The following is a 24,359-nucleotide window of genomic DNA, read 5'->3' as shown; positions in this document are numbered from 1 at the left end:
GATTCCACCTGGAATCAGATGCAGGTGTCCTGAAACACCAGCAAAGATATTTCTGACAGCATTTCTGAAGCATAAGCAAGCAGAAAATGACAAAAGTGCCAAGAGTAAAAGCTGCTCTCCTGATATTGTCCATCCATTTTGGCAGATAAATAGGGGCTGGCAGTTTGAGAAAGCTTCAGGTGCACACAGAAAGGGCTGTGTCCTGACCACAGCCTTTGTTTGATGCAGTCACCTTGCAGTAGATCCTGAACTGCATTTTGGCTTCATACTTCGGGATATCTGTGTAACAAAAAGCTAACATCCACATGGACAGACCAGTCTAGAAGTTTGGAAGAGAAGATCCAATGATCCAGTACTATTATTGGATCCAATACTCCGGTACTCCAATATTATATCCAATAATCCAATGCTATTTGTTCAAAGAAAAAAAATGTAAAGATAACATTTCCCTTTTGCCCCAGATAAGCTGCCCAAACCTGTCTAATTGATAGTTCTGTTGTTTTGAGCTTTAGCCACCTAATATATCTCTGGGTTTTGCCCTTCAGACTGATTTCCCTCAGGAAGAAGATGGATGAAGTCCCAGAGATGGTTGGCAGAGTTTTCACAAGTACACACCCAAGTTAGATGGACAAGGAAACAAATGGGCCCAAAGTGTTACATTTCTCTAAGCACCCTTGTGAATCCTCCTAGGCATTATTTGTTTTGCCATGATATTTCTGTAGAGCTGACTCACTGTGCCATGACCAGGGTAACATCTGTAGCATACAGCAGTTCAGAATTAAATCCCAAGATACTAAAATCATCAAAAATATATCCTAAACTGCTTTCTACTGATCTTTTTCCTGGTAACAACAAAGATACCTGACAAGGTTTTCACCGGATGGAAACTAGCTAGGATCAATCTTTCTGCTAGCAGTAGCAGACTCAGAAATCTCCCCCAAAAGCTAATGACAAGGGCAGCTTTCCTGTCTTTTTGGCAGGATTATTTTATGCTCTTCCACAACCTCAACTGGTGGCATGTGTCCCCAGCATGGGAGTTAATTTTGACATTTCTGATTCTTGTCATGCTGTCTCCCGTACGTAGCTTATCAGGCAGATAAACCAATATTCCTTTTCAGTCATAAAGGCAGTCTGGGGAATCTTCATCTATTTCTCTCTATAAAGATCCCTGACATTTATATTTTTGTAGACTTTTGATAGGTAGATATATGGCTATGTACGTGTTTATATTAACATGAACACAGAAGTATGTATACACTGTTTGTACACTGTTGCTGGCCTATGTACATACTTCTTTGCAGAGGTATGCTTTCCCACATATGATGCCAGGGAATCTGCCCTGCTCCTTTATGAGGGATGCTCTGTGTGCTGCTGCAGCCTTACTGCACTCACAGAAGCTCTGCAACATGGACACAGCAGCACCTGGCTGTGGTGCTCGTGAGGAGAGCTGCTGAACTGGGCTTACAGCATTACCAGATGAAATAAAATGGCCCTTCTTCAGGCTTCTTCCCCTCAGGGGTTCCAGTTGCAGAATGAGTGTGGAGACCTGGCAACTGTTTCCACAACAGGAAAGGAAGAAGGAGAAAGAAGGAACTTGATGACACTAAAATTTTCCCCAAGGCCATCATAAACTGCTCGGCTGATTTGATGGATGGGATAAGCCATGTTCCAGATGGGCGAGACTGGTGCTGAGCAGCGTGTTTGGGCTGCAGATCTTTGGATAGCAGAACATTTGGTGGTATTGAGATGGAACCTCTTCCAATCCTGAGCTACCAGTCACAGTGACCATAAGTCACTTAGAAATCATCAGGGATGAGTTCTCTTTTCTTCTTTTGATTTATTATTATTTCTTTTTAAGACAGCATAGCATTTTAAGTCATGCCTAGGTTTTGTTGCTCATACATAGTGTTGAATATTGTTCTTTTATCTTGCAACACAGACCTGAAAAATCACTCAGGCAACCACCATTGCCTGTCTGATTTGGAAAATTCAGAGCCTGAATGCAGCACTGTTTCTTATGTCCTGTATGATTTCTGCTTCGTGCTATCATTGTATGGGATTAACATAATGATAAAAAATGTCTTCTCATTCTGGAGTTTTGCAGTGATCTTACATTAAACATGTAGGTAATAGAGAAACTTGGTATTTGAGATGAGATAAGACCAAAACTCAGGATGTTCACGGTGGAAAAACACCCCAAATCAGAGCTGAACTTTCACCAGTCTATCCAGATCAGGAAAAAATTACCCTGGAAATCTCACTCTATCTAGGCAAAATTTCTTTATGGGTTTTCCATATTTCTAGCTGTCAAATATATTTAAAACATGACATCAGACAGCCTCATCTCATAATATTCTGCCTCTTCTTTCTCTCAGTGGTGAAAGAATGAAAGACGTTAGGGACATGCATGAAATTGTAAATCAAAAATTACTACTAGTAGTAATAATATTCCTGTTAATTATTGCAATATAACTCCGTTTAGGAACCCTGCCAGGGACTTTGGTTTAGGTCCTGTTCAAGGTGAGGCAGCAGGTGGCAAAATCATTTTCCGTCTCAACAAATTTCCCCATTCCCTGTTTGTAGCACACATCAACCTGGCCCTTTGATCTGTTACATGATACTCTTCTTCCCAGGAGAATTCGGGGCCAGATGCTCTAACACAAAGTGGCTCCATTAAATCTCTATTGCTTTCCGCAGGGTATCACAAATTTAAATTGGCCAAAGACTTTGCTCCTGAGAGCCATTGGAGTGGACTGGGGAAAAGATACAAGTTTTATCAGTTTTTACAACAAACTGTCAAAAGAGGAGTGGAAATAGCAATGGGTTTTCCCAGGAATGAAGACAGCCATTCAGGCAGCCAGAAAAAAAAAAAAAAAAAAAAAAAAAAAAAAAAAAAAAAAAAAAAAAAAAGCTGAAGTTTGTGAGCAAACTCACAAAAGTTTGAATGTTTGGGAAAATAATAAAATAATTTCTATCAACAGGATAATTAAAATGTCTGCTCTTGTCCAAAATCATGTCTTAATCTGAAAGACAGGGAACAAGACTCTTCCTCACACTTAATGCTGCAGGACAGAAGAGCCAATATAACAGCATCTCCCCAGGATGCCACAGAGACTCCAAGGGAGAAAGGACAAAAGATTTTCCCTTTTGGGGTATGAGGGATGCATCCCAATGCCTTCCATACCCATACCCATACCAGACAGGTGCACACTGGCAGCTCTGACTTGCCAAGGCAGTGATGGTTTCTCAGACCACTTGCAGGTTTCTGTTCTGTGATCTGCCACCCTCTCCTCTCCAGCCATATTTTCTCTTCCTTATTTTCTTAGTCCTCAGCTCCCTTGCTAAGGTTTGCAAAGGTCCATTTGACTTGGTTTTCCTGTGGCCCTGTGTATGATGTGTCCACACATGGAGCACATTTCTGTTAATGGAGGCAGGTTCTGCACTTAGGCATGAAACTGTCTGTACATCCTCACTGGGGCATCCAAAAGGACTGAGGATCTCTACATGCTTCTGTGCAGAGGCACATGCTGGTATTCTGTGTTTTATACAGGTATTTGGGTAACCTATATCCACGGGTCTGTGTGGCTCACTTCAATCTGCGTATCATAAATACACACCTTGGTTCTGTGTTCATGGGGATAGACCTTCTCTTACATTGCAGCTTACATTTGCATAGGAGCTTTGTTTCATAAGCCATTCTACTGAGAAGGAGATAATCTAACCTGGCTGGCTGGACAGACAGGCAGCACAGCATGTATTTGGGCACATATATATAATTTCATACAGCCTGTGTTTGACTGCTTACATATACATACTGTCACTGAGTGCGCCTGACTGCATTGCCATGGCTGCTCATGTTTAAAACCCATCTGTATGGATTACATCTGTGCATATAGCAGTTTGCGAAGTGCAGACAGCGCTGAAATGGCTCAGGGCCAGACGCTCCATATTCCTCCACCAATTCAAGCACAGCTCCACAGTGAGTGTGTGGCCGAATCCTTTCCCTGCAGAGCTTCTCCCCTGTATTTTTATCCACTGAGGAACAATTTGCCTACTGTGCCCATGCAAGTGTGTTGGTAGCAGCGAGGGATGGGGAGCCCATTGCCCTGCCCAGCTGCCAGCAGCATTTTGGCAAAGACATCACGATGGGTGGCCAGAAGCTCCTGCAGCCTCCCCGTTGGGTCCAGTGTGATCCTGGTGTGGGCAGGGAGCAGACAGAGGCGCTGCATGTGCACGGCTGTATGCTCACCCGTGTGTGTGTGAATGCACTTCCCTCTAGTGGGCAAAAGCACAGCAGAGCTTGGGATTTTCTTGCAGCTGCAGAATATTTTCTCTAGCTCGGGCAACAGAGCCTTGCGTTCCTAGTGCTGAAGGTCATGGGCTAGATCCCAGCTGAGGACAGCAGAGCCTTCGTGGTGGATGTCTGATGTCTGACTCAGCTTCACTGGCATAAAGGCACGTGTGAGGCTTCAGCACAAGCATTCAGTCGTGCTCTGCGTGCAAGTCCATGGTTCTACATCAAAGAAGGTGGTGGGGATGGCATCGGGTGAGCTGTGCCTCCCCATCGCAACCCATCAGGCTGGGAGCCTCCGCATGGCTCGCAGCTGGAGCCTTGACAAAGCAGAAATCTCCTTCCCTCCAATCAGCCCGGGAAGTGAATTCTCTGAGAAGGATTTGGAGGGAGAATTCCAAGATATTTTTTTGATCGAGGAAGATCAAAACAAGCTTGTTGAAAAATTCTGTTTGATGGTGTCAAAATGTTTCATTTTGAGAATGTCAAAACACTGCAATCTAAATGTTTAATCAAGTGGCACGTATGTGGGGATATATTGCTATTATTTCAATTAAATTTTTTTCTAATATTTCCCTGAAACTGAGGCAAAATCAAATAAGAGGGCAAAAAAATGTCAAATCAAAAGATTTTCTTTTGATTGCTAATTGTTTCAGTATTTTTCTACTGTAAGTGGCTCTATGCTTGAAAATATTTTCAAACACTATTTAATCAAACTATCCTTTCAAAAGAAATTTTTACATCGCGTTACTGTACAGCTGTGCTCCTCTGTTCTTCTCAGCTGGTTCTTTGGGTTGTGCCTTTTTATCCGCGTTGAATTAAAATCTCATGTTTCCCGGCTCACAAATTACTGGGCTTGATAGGCCATCATGTTTGGAAGATTTAATCAGAAGGCTGAGAGTCCTCCTTCACCCAGTTCCTCTGCCGCTTCTGATGGAGGGAGGTGGGAGTAATGAATGCTGATTGAACCTCGAGCTAGGAATGAGTGAAAAAAAAAAAAAAGACCCATCACTCTTGTGTGATTCAATTACCTCTGAGAACTTTTATTCTCTTGGGGATTTATTCATACGTTCATGATGAATTCAATTTGTGAGGGATGTAAGGGACAGTGACGGTGCCCGCGCGATGCTGCTGTGACGTGAGGACACGGTGGTGGAAGGAAGCCAGACGGCTGGAGGGAGTGGGAGAAAGTCCTTCTTGTCAAGGTGACACGAGGGACACGAGCAGAGGGAAGGGAACGAGAATGCTCCTGGGCACAAGGAGGGAGAAAGCAGTGGAGAGCAGGGAGGTGCTGGGCTGTGGGAGGACCAGGGAAGGAGAGAAGCCGGAGACTGCACCGCAACGGGCACTGCCATTCTCAGGTGCTCACTCTAATCTCCAGCACGCAAAGCCTGGTCAAAATATTGTCAGATTTGTGTCAAATTTTATTACAAATCAAAACATAATCCTGGCCTAGGGAAGAAGAGATGAGCAGAGAGACAGTTTCTAATACCTTAATTTAACAAACAACACAGAGTTATTTAAAGGGAAATATAGTATTTTTAAGAAAGCTGAGTTATGGATGCGAAGCTCTGTGCCTGCTATTTATTCAAATTTAAACAAAGAGAAATGGCTGAAAAAAATCTGTTGTTTCTTTTTTTCCTCTCAAAAGAGGTGTTGTTTTTGTTTTGTTTTTGGTTTTGTTTTTGTTTTTCTAAATAAAATTGTTTAGAATTTCTAAAACATTTTTCTTTGTGCTAATATTTGAATATTTAATAACATGAATGAAAACTGCCAACCTTCTCTAGTTATGGTAAAATTTTTTCTCTTTTGCTAGATGAGTTGCAGAAGTGCTTCTCATCACAACTGCTATCCAAACACAATCACTGAGTAATCCTTCATTCCTCTTGGTCAGAACGGATATAGCTAATTCCCTGAAATTTTAACATTTGTTTTTGTTATACATCAAAATGCAAATGCAAAATTACCCTCAGATCAAAAATGTCACAATATTATTGGGAAGCATCATGATGCTTGATTTTTATGAACATCTTCTACTCCAACAATTTCAAGCTATTATAATGAAAAGCGAACATAACAGGAAACATCAAATAATATTTGTTCATTGTTTCAATATAAGCCATGTGTTTAAAGAACATTGCTTCAACAGTGTCATCAGCATGAACATTTTGACTACAGCCAAAAGAAAAAGTCCCACTTCAACAAAATGAAAAAGAAACTGTTTATGTTTTCTTCTGCTGAAAATGTGATGGAAATTGAAGCATTACTGCGACATGCTTTTGTTTCAATACAGTTATGCTTTTGTTTCAGTAGAACAATGAAAAAAAAATCATTCTTTTTAATTACAGATCTATTCTCCTAAACCTCAAATAATTGTGCTGGGGATTACGCACAGGGGAAAGAGGAGGTGTGGGGGACTGGCAGCAGACAGCAGAGATCAGGTTGAACTCTGTGCTCGGCTTGTTCTTTATTCTCTGGCAACTTGAATGAATCTGATAGATGTTTAAAGACAGAAATGATAATATGGTGTCTAATCAGTTTTGCAGATCCTGTTCCTTTGAGTAATGGGACTCCAAAGGGGTCTACAAATGGGATGGAGAGGCTCCAGCAGCTGACAACGAGAGCTCTGGTGACAGCATTTTCTTGTTGTTTCCTAACTTGTCATCAGATTCAATCAACACAAAGGTTGACTTACAAAGATGGACAATAAAATATTTATAGGTTCCTCCTCTGGGAAACTGGTTGGCCCTGGGAAGAGAGACCAAGGTGAGGAGCAGAACGGAAAAGAGAGTGAGGTGAAGACCACAATGAAACTGGCTTAATTTTCACATGAAAAATGAAAGAGAACAAAACTGACCTTAAAGTGAATCCTTTAAAAACGTGATGCTTAGGCAGAGAAAAAGTAGGGCTTTAAGGATGGGGCAGGTATCAAAATGAAGGAACCACATTTGAGGGAGCAGAAGTTTTGTCCTCTCAAGGTGGCATGGAGAGATCTCAAGAGGCTGGTGGAGGATTTCTCAGTGATTGTGTTTGGACAGCAGTTGTGATGAGAAGCACTTGCACAGCCCATCTAGTAAAGAAGGACATTTTTTACTGTAATTAAAGAGGGTTGGCAGTTTCCATTTGTGATATTAAAAAATTAATTATTAACCAAAATAAGCAGGTAGATTAGTTCTGCAAAGTCCATCTAGATTTTTTAACTTGACGTAGGGCCAAATGGCATGAAAACAACAAGTGTTTGCAAATTTGCTACAGAGGAAAAATATTAAAAATAATAATAATAGCACACCCAAGCAAATAACATATTTGAAGTTGGACGGACATCTAATTTCTACAAATTATTTTGCTTCAATTTGTCAGTAAGAAAAAAAAAAGCATTAATAATACAATACAAAGCGGAAAGGTTTTAAAAAATTCTTACAAAAATTGCTACAGTGAAAATGTTGAAAGAGACTTTTTGACATTTTTTAGTTTTTCTCATGTGAAGCTCTCTTTCCAAACTGAAATGTTAGCAGAGAAACATGACTACACAAACGGTTTCAACTCAACCAAAGATCCAGCAAAAATAAAAAATAAAAAAATAAAACAAGTTTTGAAAGGTGGATTGAAATCGGTGTGAAAGGGGGAAAAGGCAGCAACCTGCCCCAGATGGCCTAGGGATGCTGAATGTGCTGGGGGACTGGTCTTGCAGCAGCCAGAGCCCATCCTTGTATCCCTGGTGCTACTACACATTGCTTGCACCTAAGTCTCTGAAAAGACAAACTTTGCCCTTCGTCAGCCTTTTTAATTCAGACAGAGGTGTTTGATACCAGCAAGGTCTTTCCATTTTCTTTTTTTCCTTTCAAATAGGGAAATGTCTTTGAAAGGCAAAACTTAGAAAAGGGACTCTTGCTGTCTTTATTTTGTTACTGCTCTTACTATTATTATTTTTCCAGAGGTTTTCTTAATTATTATGCACAAACAAAACTGCCAAGGGAGAATCTGAGCAATTCTCTCAGAACTGCAGATGAAAGTAATGGGCTTCTTAAAGACTTTATTTACATTATTGAACACAGGGAGAACAGAGAGAGCCAGACAGACATGCTCACATATTAAAAGGACAGCTTGCCTGCCCCTTCAATATTAGCCAGCTGACTGTCAGATCACTGTGGGTTTGTTCCTCACAGGTTTATTCCCCTGGTAGCTTTGGTGATGGAGTACTGGTGGGCCCCACCTGGGTCCCCCAGGCAGAAGCAGCTTCATCTGTTGTGCTCAGGGAGACCTCATCTTTGAAAGTTTTGAGGGCTGAGTTTCCAACTTGCATTGTTTTTGCTGGAGATCAGGAGAGGGAGAGAGGTTGGACATTGATAGCTCTATTTTTCCTCCACCTTTCCAGCTCTTCCTCCATCCTTCCCCAGCTATGCATCAGGGAGCTGGAAGTTGAAATTCCAAAAATGTGGTGGAATTTTCAGGCTCCAAATGACTGTCCAAAATATTGCTTTTTTATATCACCCTGTACTGCTACAGCCCCCACAAAAAAGACTTCATAAACTTCTCATCAGAACTTTTTGGAGTGTGATTTATCATGATCTGAAATTATGGCATTTTAATTTCATTTAAAGTGTTTTTAGCTAGCTCTGTGAACTCTATTTTGAATACCTGTGTAGTGCCTGAAACGGGAGATTTAAAAGCACTTCAGGAAAGTTAATGAATTATGCTTGCTGAGAACTACGTCAGGAAGCAAAGTGTTATAATTTATAGTCTTCAGATAAGGAAACCAAGACATGGTTTGGTTATAATTCTTCTTCAAAGCTATGCCTTGAAACTGTGTCAGAAGAAAGAATAGATCCATTTGGTCTGTTTTGGTCTTTTTTTTTTTTTTTTTTTTTTTTTTTTTCCTGATGCAGAATCAAAAGCTCTACTGGATATAGAAAATATATTTTGTTGCAGCACTGTCAGCCCTTAAATTCTTCTGGATTATCCTATAATTTTCACCTTGCTGCAAGCTGCTCTTCTTGCAGACATTACCACGAACACAACACTTGCAGCCATCACAGGACATAAAAAAAAAAAAAAAAAAAAAAAATCAAAGGCAACTCTTCTCTGATGTACACTGAAACTCTCAGGTGATGTCCTGGCTTTTCAGGATGTGGCTCACCGCCCTGCAAAGTCTCAAACTGGCTGAAGATTTAAGAAGACCCAATGTCCAGCGGAGAACCACCCGCTGACACCTGCCTTATGCTGCCACAAAAGCTGGATTTGGCTTCCTCCCACGCTGCTGCTGTTGCCAGCACCAAGGACCATGTTGGGCAGATGGCTCGTCCCTGCCTGGGATCCGATGCCGGCACCACTGCTGCAGCGCCACGCTCGTGGCTGGCACAGGGACTGGGAGCCAGGAAGGAGACGCATGTAAAGGGGGTGAGTGGTCAGATTGATGTGACGGGCTTGAATCTCAGACTCGGGTTTATCTGCAGGATGGAAATGGGGTGGAGGGGCTGTATGGTCTGTGCAATTAGATGCTGACCCCTGTGCACATTATGTATTACCATATGTGATCTATTTGCTGAATTGTGGTAGGACCAAAACGTTCCAAGCAATAGTATGGCCTGGCTTCCTGACATGGTAAATAAATAAATAAATAAAATGAAAAGCAGCAAAATGTGCTTTTTGTGCTCATGATTTAGTCTAAGAGCTGTGCTCAGCAGACATCAAGGAATTCATTTTATTTCGTGGAAATGTACCTGTCTTTTCTATCATGGAGAAGTTTTTTTCTTTTTGTGTTTGTTTTCAGATGTTTCTAATAACACTTTTTGGTTGAAAAATAGCAAACTGTCAAAAATGAAAATATTTTCAGTAAAAAGACTGTTTTCATGACTTTTTTACACATTGCAAAAACATTATTCCTTTTAAGATTGCCAAAATTTCCATTTTCCTGCTTTGAAACAAAACCTTCCAGATTTCCCCTTTAAAATGACTTGTCTGTTACAAACTGAAGTAGTTTTTTTAGAAAATGCCCAAATCAAAGCAAAATATTTCAAAATTATTTAAATTATATTTTCCAGAGCTCAATTTTGTGAACATTTTCAGCAGTTTGGCTTCCCGTGCTGCCTGAGGATGAGACAGGGCGTTCATAAGCAAAAATAAATAAATAAATAAATAAATAAATAAATAGGTTTACAAGGCAAAGAAACCATTTTCTCCCTATTCCACTGAAATGTTTTACTTTGTCTAGCAGTAAATGACTGGTTTTTACTTCACGTGCAGGTCAGGAACAGCCTCCATGAGCTTCCAGGCTTTTAAGGTCAAGTCCTACTGGCTTGGAGGCTGCAATGTACAGCTGATATCGCAGGGAGCTGGGCTGTTGCTCTCCATCTGCTCCTATGTGAAAACAGTAATAGGAACCAGCTCTTGCTGTAATTGTGTTCCTTCAGTTAATTCTGTCCCATTAAGCTCAAAAAGCACAATCACACCAAATCGTGGCTCTTCCTTCAGTGGTAGTGCTTAAGGATGCTGAAAACTACGTCCAAGGAGGAGCACACACAATGGACACGGGTCCCTCTGGATGACAACGCCAAGGCTCTCCTGCCCTCCAGGGCCAACCCTGTCAGCTGTTGGCTCCTTTTTTTTCCCCCAGTGAAGATCTTCCTTCATTAACACTTGCCCTCATTGCAGTACTTTTGCCTTTTCAGCTTCTTCCTCAGCCGCGGGGTATTTAACCCCTGTCTGCTGGAGGATATTGCCTTTTCAGCAAGAAGAGGTTATTGCAATCGAAACATGGGGTTTGTTAAACTGCGCAGATAACCCTGTAATTCATCCTTTGTCATTTCCCTGTGCTGGACACTAGGCAGATATCCGTGTGCTGCTTGCTCAACCCTTTCAAATGAACTGGCCATTTATTCCCAAAGTTTAACAGAAAACAATTTACAGAGCCTGCAACCCGCTACGCAGCTGAAATGTTCCAGACGGAGAATGTGTTAGTCACATCTCCGGCTGAGTTAATTTACAATTTAGGATCCTGGGAAGGACAGAGTGTTGAGCAGAGCTGTACCCTGTCAATCAGCCTCACAGAGCGAGCTCCCTCATAAGAGTGCCCTCAAGAGATGTTTTAAGTGCTTTCAATACCAATAGGTCATGTTCGCCTCTCACTTATGTCGGCCACTCCATTGGCATCAAAGGAATTGCTCTTGATTTACACCCGTGTAAGTAAAATCAAGCTCTTCAAGCACACCACCATGTCCTGATAAAAGCACTGCACACCTCCTAATGAGAGCTTTTCCTCCCTGGTCCTGCTCAGAAACCCAGGAGAGGTGATGCCCAATATTTCCCCACCAGCTCAAGTGAGACTTGGCATTCTCTTTCCTGTGTTTGGTCGTGTTATTTCTTCACAAAATGGTGTCTAATTATCCATACACAAACCTGTTTAATACTAACAGAAGCACCTCCAAATTCCATCCATGGGATGGGGCAGGGGATAAATGCTCTGCTTCTAAATTTCACACATCCACCCCTTTTCATGCACAGGGCAGAGCCAGGCTTAGGAACAGATCCTGAGCCCCCACTCCAGCAAATTGTGCTGCCTCCATGTCTGCTGGGAACTGCCAGATATTCTGCAGGCTCTCGCTCTGCTTTTGACTTGCTCTAAACCCAGGGAGAGAGCAAAGCAAAGCTTTCTAAAGATTTGCAAAAACCTTTGCCCTGCTCCCACCTCCACCTCCAGCCCCGCCAGAGAAAGAAGCATTGAGAGCCAGGAGCCACAGCCTTGCACTCTGAGATTGTTAATGAACACGTTTTCTGTAGATAATTATAGGGACTGGGATATTGAAAGCACTTAAAACATCTCATTCTTTTAATTCATTAATTATATTGCAATTACGCAATTCTCAGGCACTCGCTGGCACTTTGGAAATCAGCCATTCTTGGGAGACAGGGCAGGGATGGGAACTGGGGAGGGGGAGAGCAGAAAAGTGAGAGAAGGGATGATGGGCAAAGTCAGAGGGTTTGGCAAGGTAAAATGGGTCTGAAGAGCAGGTAACTAGAAACCAGTTCAGCTCAAACTCCTCTCTCATGAATTTTAGTGATGTCTGGTAGCCTTGCACCAAAGTGCTAACCCTGCAGTTATTGTTATTCTAGACATGCTGCTGCAGATATCTGCTTAGGATGGATTTATTTCGCCTTCTTACACCAAAGTTCCAGCAGCTCCACACCCCTGAGGAGCTGCTTTTTTTTTTTTTTGGGGGGGGTACTAGTCAATAAGTCGATAATGTTATTGACTTGGCCTTACAGGGTACTCTATGGACTGGATATCCTGGCATCTATGGGGATCCTCAAAGGTCATTGCAAAAGGTCCATGAAGATGGTCTCCTTAAGTTTCCCCTTCTATTTAAAGTTCTCTGCTCCCCCTGCTCAAGGGATGCAGCACAAGAAAAGGGTACTCCAGAGCAGAGCTGATGTTTCCCAGCTGACCAACAGCTTTCTAGGGGCCATCATTCACAGCAGTCATTGCCAGTTCCCCTGCAAAACTGGGAAAGGGCATGCAAAATGTTGAAAATCATCTTTTCTGCCACCGCATGGGCTGTCAGCATAGTTTACATCCTCATAGGATGTAGCAAATATTAATATGCTAAGGAGAGCAGAGAACTCGCTGGCCTGTCAGAGAAGCAGGGTCCCACTCACTCTGCCTTCACAAGAACTCCTCCTCCATCACATAGATGGGTTTCACTGTGCACATCACACCCACAATCCCCAAGATGTGTCCCAGCTCTGTATCAGGATTAAAGATTGGGTCCAAAGCCCCTGATTTCTGTTAATGCTCTCCAGCAGTGGAGAATAGCGTGGGCAGCCAGGAGAGCAGGGAGCCTCAAAAAGCACCGCACAGACCCAGCCTGGCGGTCCCCAGTGCCAAAACCCCAAAAGGGCCCTTTGGCCTGCAGTTTTTCCAGAGAAGGCAGCAGGAGCCCAACAGGGAATTTGCTTTTCCTGCAATTCTCATTTGTTTCAGGTGATTTTCAGAGAAAGGGAGAAAAGCACAATGGAGGCAAGAGAATGCAGTCAGCAAGGGCTGACCGGGCCTCTCTTTTTCTCTCCTGCCCTCTTGGGATCTTTGGCCTCTGTCTGAATTGGCTAATTTTGTATTCACCAGCCTCTCTGTTGGCTGTAGGGAAAAAAAAATAAAAAGGGAAGAAGGGAAAAAAGACAAAAAAAGAAAACCCAGATATGAAAACCTGGGTGCAGCAAGCAAAGAAATAGGGAGGAAAATCTGTGCTTTTACATCATCATCCAGACAACAAGAGAGGAAAAAGTGCTGGGATTTACCAGCGATGAGGACCTGGATCTGTTGTGATTCAAAGCCAATATTTTTCCCCTGCACATCTCAACCCAGCCATACTTAAGTACACAGCAGAAGGGAGCAGATACAGGTGTGATGTGTGACATAGGAGTTCAGACTAGATGGCTCCTGCAGTTGAAGCCAGATGAGAATAAATCTTAAGGACAAAAATATAGATGTGCATATTTCCCAGGAATTACAGCATTAGGACTCCTGTTAATTGCTATTTTGGTCTCATTAGAGAAAGAAACATTCACTAAGTGTATTCACGCTGCAAATGGGATTCATAACAATTTGTTTGAGTCTGAAACCACTTGTACCTCCTCCTGGAGCAGAGCCAATGCCTATATTTAAACCGAAAGGCTGAGGGGAGCTGACACGGAGGCTGGTGCCATGTTGGTGTGTTTATTTATAGGCAGCTGCATGTAGTTTGCGTGCAAGAGGAACATGAAGGCAGTGGGGAGTGCATGTGGGTGGCTGCGGGTTTGCTACCTGCTTGTGCCCAGAATTGATCCTTACACATGCAGCTGCTGACACGAGGGACGTGTAAAGCCATCTTGGGGAGAAACAGTCAGCTTTGGGGCTCTGCCTTCAGGAGCCAAAGCTGCCCCAGTGCAGCAAAATACCTGCAGTAGCAAAATACCTGCAGAACATCACTGCTTGATTTGAGTTGTATTTGACCCTTGCGGCCTGCACGCCTAATTCCAGCATTGATTCTCTATGGACTAGCCTGCTTTGCTATTTTCTTCTGTTATTCTTTTTTTTTTTTTTTTTTGCTTAATTTTCTTTTTCTCCAAGTCCTGTCTGGGAGCTGGGGACAACAGGGCAGGCACAAGGCTAAAGCCCAGACCGCTCACAAGCTGCTTCACTGCCAACACACAGCAAGCTCAAAGGCTTCTCCTCTGCTCCTGCCTCTGATTGCTCCTGCAGAGGGACGCCTTCCCTCCAGCCCTTCCGGGGGGTGGGTGAGCTCTGCTGGGGAACTCAGATGAAGGCATCAAAACAAGAAAGCTGCTCGAGGAAGTGGCAAGGCAAAGGAAGGGCATCAATCTGATAAAGCACATCTGAACCCACAGGCGACCCAGGGTGACTTTCCAATGATTGCGGCTCGTAACATCCGTTACAAAGGATTGTCAAAGCTTGGCCAAGAAAGCATAAACTGAGATGGATTTGATCATATCAAACCGTCGGTCTCATATAATGCACTGCTCTTCCTGAGCAGAGGGTGAGGCATGAAGCAGGAGCTCCCAAATAATTGCAGTGGAACAAGACGCCACTGTGAAAGGGTCCGGACAGTGGCACGCCTGCAGGAGCCTGCCAGCTGATCACTGCTTGAAGGCCTTTAAAAACCAAGATGGGTTTTCAGCTGAAGAGATTGGCTCTCTTTTTCAGAGACTGTTTTGTTCACTTAATGTTTTTAATTATTTCTTTTCCTCAGGCAACCAGAAAGCCCGAGGATCAACAAGTCTCTGTTCTCAGCAGTGCTCAGGCGAGCACTGGGAGAGTTTCCATTTGTCTTTTTCTTTTTTTCTTTTTTTTTTTTTTTTTTTTTTTTTTTTTCTTCTGTAGTCTTAAAACAGATGTATCTCTATCAAATTTGGTTATTTTTTTCTAACAAAAAAAAATGTTGCTCTTATTCTTTTTTCCCTCTGGAAAGTGTGTAAGATTATTTTTCAATTTTGTTGAAATATTTCAGAAGAGAGAAAGAAAGAGAGAAAAGGAGTGAGGGGAAAAAAGCCACAGTGTTTTCCTATCGTATCAGTTAGTTGAAATCTTAACCGAAATCTGTCCTGAACAGAGTCTGGAGATTGTTAAATCCATGGCTACATCTGCCTCAATCAATCCTGCACTGTAGGTGGGATATAACCAATTCTAGAAGGGAAGAGGTAGAAAAGGGAAAAGGTCTGAAAAAAAAGAAAATTTAAAGAGATTTGCACTAAAAATTCAAATTTGGATAAATATATCCACTCCTATGAAGGTTCTCCATCCTGGTATCAGCTGCTGAGCCAGAAGTGTGTAAATGGAGGGTAAGAGCCCTGCTAGATGTATGGAGACAGACTGGACAGCAAGGATGAATGTGGAGATTCATGGCCGTTTCCCCCTCAGGAAGGGAAAATCACTCCCCTGCAGCAGGGGAATGCTCCTGGGGGATCACAACATGTATCTGGGGACAGCAGACACTTCAGGAAACTCGTGGCCACCCGGCTCCTCTGATGCTGGCCTCCATGGCCCTGCCACAGGGTGTGGGTGGCTACATCTGAAGGAGCTCATGTTTGGCCAAGTCTTGAGGCTTTTAGGCAGATCTTTTTCTTGCTGGAATCAGCTGGAGAATTACTATGGAAGGATCTCAGTACCAACCTGAACAACACAAACTGTTTATATAATTTCTACCAGAAAGCCATTTTGCTTCCAGAAATTCTTGACCAAGTCATGCTCCGTCCTGCACAGATCTGCCTTATGATAGCACGACCCAAAAAATTGAAAACAGTGGAGCGCAGAGAAATTCCACCTGTGAACGTGCATTTAATGCTGTTAAGCTGTTTCAAAGAGCCTAGTCTCATGGACTGGTAACTCAGTTTCCCCATGCAGACGTGTGAAGGGAGCAAAAAGCTTTCAAGCACAGACAGCCTGGGGTGAAAAATAAACGCATGTCATATAGACATGGCCTGGGATGTGAGTGATTGTTATCATTGCAGATGCAGAGACGTGCCATTTCTTTAAATCTTTTTTTTTTTTTTTTTTTTTTTTTTTTTTTTTTTTTTACATGCAACTAGCCTGTGGAAATGTACTGCACTCACTAAAAGGAGGCAACGCTTCCAAAGGGGGTAATTCAACACCTCAAGTTATAATTGTTTCCTAATGCAACATCTTTATCCTATAACACAAATAAACACTTGCCGGTAATGGTGTGCTTTGTTAATTACAATGATTCTTAAAATCTGCCCTAAATATGCATTATATTACAGCGACAATATTATAAATGAGCATCGAGTGACATTCATATCACCTATTAATAGCTGGAGGGTTTTGGCAGGTAGGATTCTGGGATTTATGCAAATGAAGAATGTGTTCTTCTATTCTAATTTCAGTGGATCTCCTCTGTAAACTTCTGCTGTGCTGAATTAATGTCTACAATGCGTTTTGCTTTTTAAAAAATAAAAAATAAAAAAAAGAAGCCACTTACATATATTATAGAGGGATAATGAATTATTATTATTCAAAATGTAGTTTTGTTGCACTCATTTGCATATAATGTTTAATTTTTACAGAATATTTCATTTTAATGCATGCAAAAATGATCAAAAAACTCTCAAAATATGCTAATGTAAATTCTATTGCAACTACACTTCAGCCTTTATTTCTGGGACTTTATTATAAAACATTAAAAAAAGAAAGCTCAACATTAGGATAATTTTTAAAAAATATGGCAATTGTTATGATTTAAGTGCAGGGTGAAACTCCCCACATGTCTCCAATTACTGAAAAGCCTTGGACAAAAATACCTTTGTTGGGGTATGATAGAAATCTCTTTGAACTCAAGGAAAAAGGCATCCAGGGATGTAGTTTTCTGTTAGTTTTGTTGCTTGTTTTGTTGATTTTTCTTAATTTTGCAGTGGGTGGTGTGTTTAAAGGCACTGATGAACATCTCAGCTGGGTTCTGCTGGAGGCATGGGAGTGCTCCAGCAGGGACCAGGAGCTGCCCTGCTGAGGACCTCGAGGCACAGCACCAACCTGTCTCTGTGACAATCAGTTTTTCCAATCTGTAGCATGGGGATTTTATTATATATCTCAAGACAGGCAATTAGGATACATTCATTAGCTAAAGACTCTTCTATCTGTTCTCACCTCATCATCAAAAAGTCCTCATTGGTTCCCTGCTAGTCACTGCTTTACAACCCTGATAACAGGGTTACTGTACTACTGTAGCTAATGCCTTAAAGTCCCTGTCCACTATTGCTCCTTCTGTCCTGCTAAGGACAAATATTATTAAAAGACCCCACACGAGTGCTGGAACAGCCCTTGCCTGCTCTGCTCAGGGCCATATTCAGATGATGCAGAATTGGGTTTGGTCTTCTCTGGGCTCTGAGGGGTTCCCGTGCCAATTGCAGCTCAAAGGTGAAAGCAGTGAGTTCCAGATCACGAGAGTGTGTCATGTATAGACCCTTCTTCTGCTCTTATTATACCAAACCTTTTTTTAAATCTTCCTATCAATTACAATGATTCAATTAAGCACCATGTTCTGGATTTACACACACAAATGTACACACATTCTTCTAAGGAAAACCCAAATGATCATCAATTCATATCTAAATGTCTCTCTCTTTTTTTTTTTTTTTTTTTCCCCACAGAGTTCACTGACTGGTCTGTGGTTTGAGTGCCTATCTTAAAGACATCTGCTACTGAAAACCTCCTTCCTATGTATATAATTAAGGACATTATTTTACAGCACTCACATTTTTACAGTCTGGCATCATTTCTGTACATAAAAGCTTTGGTACTTCCATCTCTCCCTTATTGCATTACACTTGTTTAAGTTCAGTAGTTCTTATTCTGGGAATAATACTGATGGCCATTCTGCAGCCACAATTATTAAGCCAGGACCTATAAAAGGAGATGAGTTTTGGATTGCACCTATAAATGATGATATGTGGGTTTCTAATGCTTTTCTGTGACTAGAAGTCCTACATCAGATGAACTCCACAGAAAACTACCTGCATCCATACTCTGGGTTGCTTTTAGAAAAATCAGAAAAACTTTCTCCTGGGCACTCCTGTAACAGAAAAGAGATGACAGACTCCACAAGGAAGCACCTTTACCACTTCCAGATGTGAGGGCTGGTGAACAGCACATGGAAATTAAACATGCTGGGAAAGTCTATCCAGGGAACAACACCCATGCTGGACTTGTAAGCAAGGGCGTTGGAGATATTGCCATGCTACGCATGCATGTCGTGCCAGAATGATCATAAATGTTCAACAAATGAATTATAATAACATATGACTTCACAATATGGACTCCATTCATATCACAGCTGTCATGAACTTACATCCTCATTTATTTGGAAAGGGCATCTGCCTGAAGTATGCTAAACATAGGGAAAGGGAAATACATTGGCTAAATTGAAAAGTGATGGTTTTTTTTTGTTTTTTTTTTTTTTTTTCTGATGTTTTTAGTATTCAGCTTAGCAGAATATTTTACTATAGATCGTTTTTTTTTTCAAGAGATAAGCATGCAAACCAAGAGGTTTATTTGAAAGACAATAAAAAGGGAAAAAAAGAGCTGAAGCTGGACAGATTTCCAACTTTTTTTTAAGGGAGAGTTTCTCCTGCCACCCCCTGAGCCCAGCCCCTGCTGACCCAGCACTGGGGGAAGGCGAAGCACCTGGAGAGCAGGGATGCTCACCGTCTGCAGGATTCCTCCACCCCAGCACTATTCCCTTCATAAATCATTCCTGGAGCTGAGCTCGGGATCAGGTTTCTCCCCAGCTGAAGTTGGGGGACAGCTGAACACAGCTCACTGCCTGTCCTCATCCTTTGGTTTGAGAGCATCAGCACTCTCTGCTGCTTTGAAAGGATAATCCTGTTTGCTTTAACCTTGCTGTTAGTACTCAGGAGCTGCCTCATTTTTTTGTCCACTCTGACAGCTCCTGGTCTGGTACTGCAGTCCTGTTATTATCTCTGCGAACTCTGTTCGGGGGTAAACAGGCGCAGAAATCGGGGGAGAATTCGGGGTGCCTGGCTGACAGGTGGGGGGGATGGCTACCAGCCTTGTCGTGCCAGGGAGCATCAGTGTTAAAGTGATTAATTTCTCTTCTCCATTACTCTAAATTAGCTAAACAAATCCCTCGCTAGGGCTGTCATGCTGATGTTCAGCATGCAAATCGTTTCTAATGAGCGGGGCACTGTGGCTGGTGGCGAGCTCGTAAATCCGTCGGTTCTGATGCTTGGTTCCTGCACCCAGAAGATGATATTAGTGATGAGGCAGCGGCATGCGGTTACTGCTTGGAGAGAGAAACCTCGATTGGGAAAAGGAGGAAAAGATCTGGAACAAGAGCATGAGAAGGGGGCAGAGCAGCCCCTATGCAACCCCAGGCCAAGCTCTGCTTAATAACCTCACCTGCAAGGGAGAGAAAATGTCCCGTGGTCTGTGCCATGAAGGAAACTTTCTGCAGAGAGAAGGATGGGGGTTGTTTTCTTCCGAATGGCAATGACTCAGCTGTGCTTTGCAAGCTAAACCCTAAGCACAGTGCCCTCACTTTCACCCTGAGTGCAAAATCCTAGCAACAAAACCTCGCCAACCTTCTCCAGAAGTTTCAGTGGAAAGGGGTTTTCAGTGAATACAAATGGCTTTTTCAGTTGAAGGTGTTTGCCTGTTTTCTACAGAAAAATATTGATTTCAATAGTAATCATTAATTTGCTCAAACCAAACGCCTTTCAGCTAAAATGTGAAAAAAACTTGTTCCCAACTTTTTTGTTGTTCTTTGTTTCTCTAACAAAATGTCATTACTTCCAATTGAAAAACAAGCAAATAAAACCTTTGCCTCCACCAGCTCTATTCCTTCCCTGATGTCCTGGAGGAGTCAATTCCTCAGCCCTCAGCCCAGTGAGAAACCCTGGAGGGATCACAGCATCTCCTCTGCTTCTTTGCTCTTTTCTCCCCACACTGGGATCACAAACATGTCCTCAACAGAACTCCCACCACCAACGGGATTTGAGCATGTGCCTCAGGGACAGGCATGTGCCTAAAACTTTTTGTTTCATAACTAATGATTTCAGGAGATGCTTTCGTGGCCTCATGCTGAGATCACTGGGTGAGGTTAAGGTTTTCAAAGGATGCTGATAAGTAGCTCGCAGGAATTTCAGATGCAGGAAAGCATCTGCTTGCGCTGCACCCTAGGCATTCTGCTGGCTTAAGCACCATTGAAAGTCCTAGTGGGTGTCCATTGGCATTTTTTGGCACTTACTGCTTTTGACCATCTACCTGAGTAAATTAAAATACTCCGTTGGGTGAACAATGATTCTTAAAGTCATATTATTTTTTAATGAGTATCCAGGCAACAACAGAGAATTTATGAAAATGTTTGCAAATTTTTAATATTTCACCCACTTCAGCATGAAGACTCAAACCAGGAAGTATGTTATTCATTATTCATTAATCCTTTTCCTCCCCCACCTCCCTTTCCTGTTCACAAGCATCATGTGTTGCACTTGACCAATCATAATGAATAATGAATTACTGGCAAACAGTCTAAAGCAAACAGTAAAAGCCGATAGGTTGAAAAATTATTTGTTCATCCTATTTGGTGAATACTTACAAATAATAAACCCATTCATATAAATCAGGATCAGTTCATGACAAGTTTGCTAACTGGACTAAGGCTCTGGTTCAACAATACATTAAGCACATGCTGAAGTCAACAGGATTTTTTCATTTGTGCATATGATTAAGGAGTTGAAAAGTTAAGCAACTTGTTGATTCAGAGCTTGGCTTCTTAACACACTTCTCACAACAAACAGCTCCATCCATCTTAATGAGCCCAATCCCCAGTGTTCAATCTTTGGGAGAATGGTAAGAAAACAAATGCATCCTCTCCTGAGTCCCCCCTCCAAAAATCTGCTGAAACATTTCTGTATTTGTTTCTCATATAACTCAAAGGCTTGCCCACTTCAGTGCAGCACTCAGGCTCTGTGCTGACAAGAGGGGCAGCCAAGATCACGTTTCCTTCTCAGCATGTTTGTGATGCTGGCTGAAACTCATGAAATGTCTCTTTGGACTGGTAAAACACAAATTTGAGCTTGTTTAGCCCTGGGGCGCTGAAGCCAAGTTTCTGGTAACAGTAATTCCTGGTTCTTCAGCTACACAGGCAGCTTGTCCTGGAAAAAGAGGCTGGAAGGCTCTGTTATGAGGAGTCAACACACGAATCCAGCAGCCCTGGGGGAGTTGGTGGTTCAAAGGAAATGCCCCAGGTGCTTTGTCCAGCATGTCCAGTTTAGGATTTGATCTGAGGCCCCCAGAGTTTTCTGGCCCTTGAGAATGTTTTTAAGCCACAGCCTTGTAATGAACTTCTATTTTGCAATCTTTGCTAAAACAGATTTTTGGCTATTTTGAAATTCTGACAATGTAGTTTTAAAGGAGAAAGAGAACAAGAGAGAGAGAAAGGAAAGGAAGGAAAGGAAGAAAGGAAATAAGGAAGGAAGGGAGGAAGGAAGGAAGAGAGAGAGAGAGAGAGAGAGAGAGAGAAAGAAAGAAAAAGAAAGAAAGAAAGAAAGAAAGAAAGAAAGAAAGAAAGAAAGAAAGAAAGAAAGAAAGAAAGAAAGAAAGAAAGAAAGAAAGAAAGAAAGAAGAAAGAAAGAAAGAAAGAAAGAAAGAAAGAAAGAAAGAAAGAAAGAAAGAAAGAAAGAAAGAAAGAAAGAAAGAAAGAAAGAAAGAAAGAAAGAAAGAAAGAAAGAAAGAAAGAAAGAAAGAAAGAAAGAAAGAAAGAAAGAAAGAAAGAAAGAAAGAAAGAAAGAAAGAAAGAAAGAAAGAAAAAGGAAGAAAAACCCTACTTAAGATACTTTTAAGATACTTAAGCAGAAAGCAACTTTTTTGTTTGTTTGTTTTGTTTTGTTTTTAAATAATCTTTCCCAAATAAATTGTTTTTTAAAAAGGGTGAAAACTAGCTTTTTTTTAAGAGAAGTTATGATCAGCATAATTTATGAACTGATGTACCTGTTCCAGTACGAGCCTGTTACCATGCACACTGGTGTTTTATTTAGCAATCAATCTGTCAGAAATGGTTATGCCAGTAAAGACAATGCAGATGCCATTGGTGATAGACATCATATAAAAGTTTGAATTGTTCTATCCATATTTTAGAGAAAATAAGCAATCTTTGGAGCAAATATCATAGTCATAATCTATTCATTTGTTAGAAGCACTTCACAGAAAGATCTGACTGCCTTCTGTGGATGTTTGGACATGTCATACTTTTGCACCCAGGGAATCCAAACAGCTTTCCCTAAAGTTCAGAATGAAAAAAGTTCTATTTTATTAATCTTTTGATCTAATAAGAAATGCTCATTACAAAACATTATTATAAAGCTTCTGGGAATATAAATCAATATGTATGTTGCCCCCCACTCCCATCCACCCACTCACATGTCCACAGTTTTTCTTTTTTGTACCTGAAGACCTTTCTGGAAGTTAGTAAGATCAGCCAAGACTGGACAAAGCAAGAGTCCAAAGCAAGAGACATACCTGAGGTCTGTTCCTGAGCCAGGATCAGTCACTGTAGCCCAGGGAGGAATTCGAAGAGAAATTCAAGTCCTTGTGAAGCTGTGATTAAATATTCAACATCACCAATGAGGGGAAGGAGAGCAAAACCAGCAGCAAAAAAAAACTTAATTTCTTTTTTGTTTCTGTTCAAATACAGAAACCTTTGGTGTCCAGGCAGAACTTTTCTTGGGGATTTTTAGAAATGTTCTTCTTATATGAGACCAAAGAAGGAGGATTATGTCTGCTGGAAAGTAATGAGTTTACAATTGGTTATCACCAGCCAGGTTTCTGAGGATCCCACCAAAGCAAGAAGGTGGAGGTGGAGGACAACTGTAGAGCTCCTCTGCAAAGGTGACAGTGCAAACACCATTGTCTCTGCCAGGCATTAGAGACAGACAATTAGCAGACAATTAGCAGAGATCCCTACTCCTGAGCCACTATCTGGGTCTGCAAGGTATATGTACATGATGATGAAGGAACTTTTGTCCAAAGTCCTTCATGGGCCACCTGCAAATCTCTTTACAAAAGGAACTTCAAGATGCTTGAAGAGGTCCATGCAACTGGGCAAAAACTGCTAGTCATCCAAAGCAGGCAGATTGTTTAATCCCTGGCTTTTCAATGAAATATGTAATTTAGCTGAAGTTTTTGTACAAGGTGGAATTTCGTATCACAAACTGCTGCTGATTCCTAGAAATGGTGATGATAGAAAGGCAGGAGACACAGTTTCAAATCCCCACTCCAAAACAGAGCTTTAATTTGGTTGTTCATCCCAATAGCCTCAACAGTCTGTTGATTATTAATGGCTATTTCTGCAGACTGTTAGTCCTTTCACCAGAAAGAAATCTGTTTACAGTGGCAACACAGCAGAAAGACCTGCAGCTTTGGAGGGCTCAGCACAATACCAGCACTTCCATCACTTTGGGCTCTTATGTTCCTTTAGAGATCTCTTTCTACTGCAACAACACAGAACAAATGTTCCCCAAATTAACTCTTGAAAGACCTTTTTCCTCAAAACAACTCTGAGGCAGAGCCCCTTCAAAGCAGGGATATGAACTGGCCAATGGAGTGAATACCTAAGCAGCCATGATTTCTCTGGTATTAGAGATGATGTGACACCAATTGCAGGACTGTCTTCAGAAAGAAAGAGCAGGTCCTTGAGCCTCACAACATGATGTGAACAATTGTGGCTGGGAACTGCAACCTCTCAGGCATAAGAGAAGCCCTTACTATCTTTGTGCATCATGAAGCACAAAATGGAACCCGCTCTCAGTTGGGTCCTTTAGCTGCCACAGTAAAATAATATTATTCAGACAGAGAGCTCAGAGCAGAACTGAGCTCAGTTTCCCTCATATGCACTGATGGAAAAAAACAAAAACAAAAACAAAAACAAAAACTGAAAAGAGGCAGTTTGTGACTTGGCTATGGGTCTTAGCAGGTGTCACAGCTTCAAGTCTTCCACATGGTGCCCATGGGGAGGGAACTTGCTGTGGTGGACACTTTGCTGAAGGA

This window comes from Aythya fuligula, chromosome 19, assembly GCF_009819795.1.
Source record: "Aythya fuligula isolate bAytFul2 chromosome 19, bAytFul2.pri, whole genome shotgun sequence".
Classification (NCBI taxonomy): Eukaryota; Metazoa; Chordata; class Aves; order Anseriformes; family Anatidae; genus Aythya; species Aythya fuligula.
The sequence above is the reverse complement of the archived record's forward strand: the minus strand, read 5'-3'. Positions refer to the sequence as shown.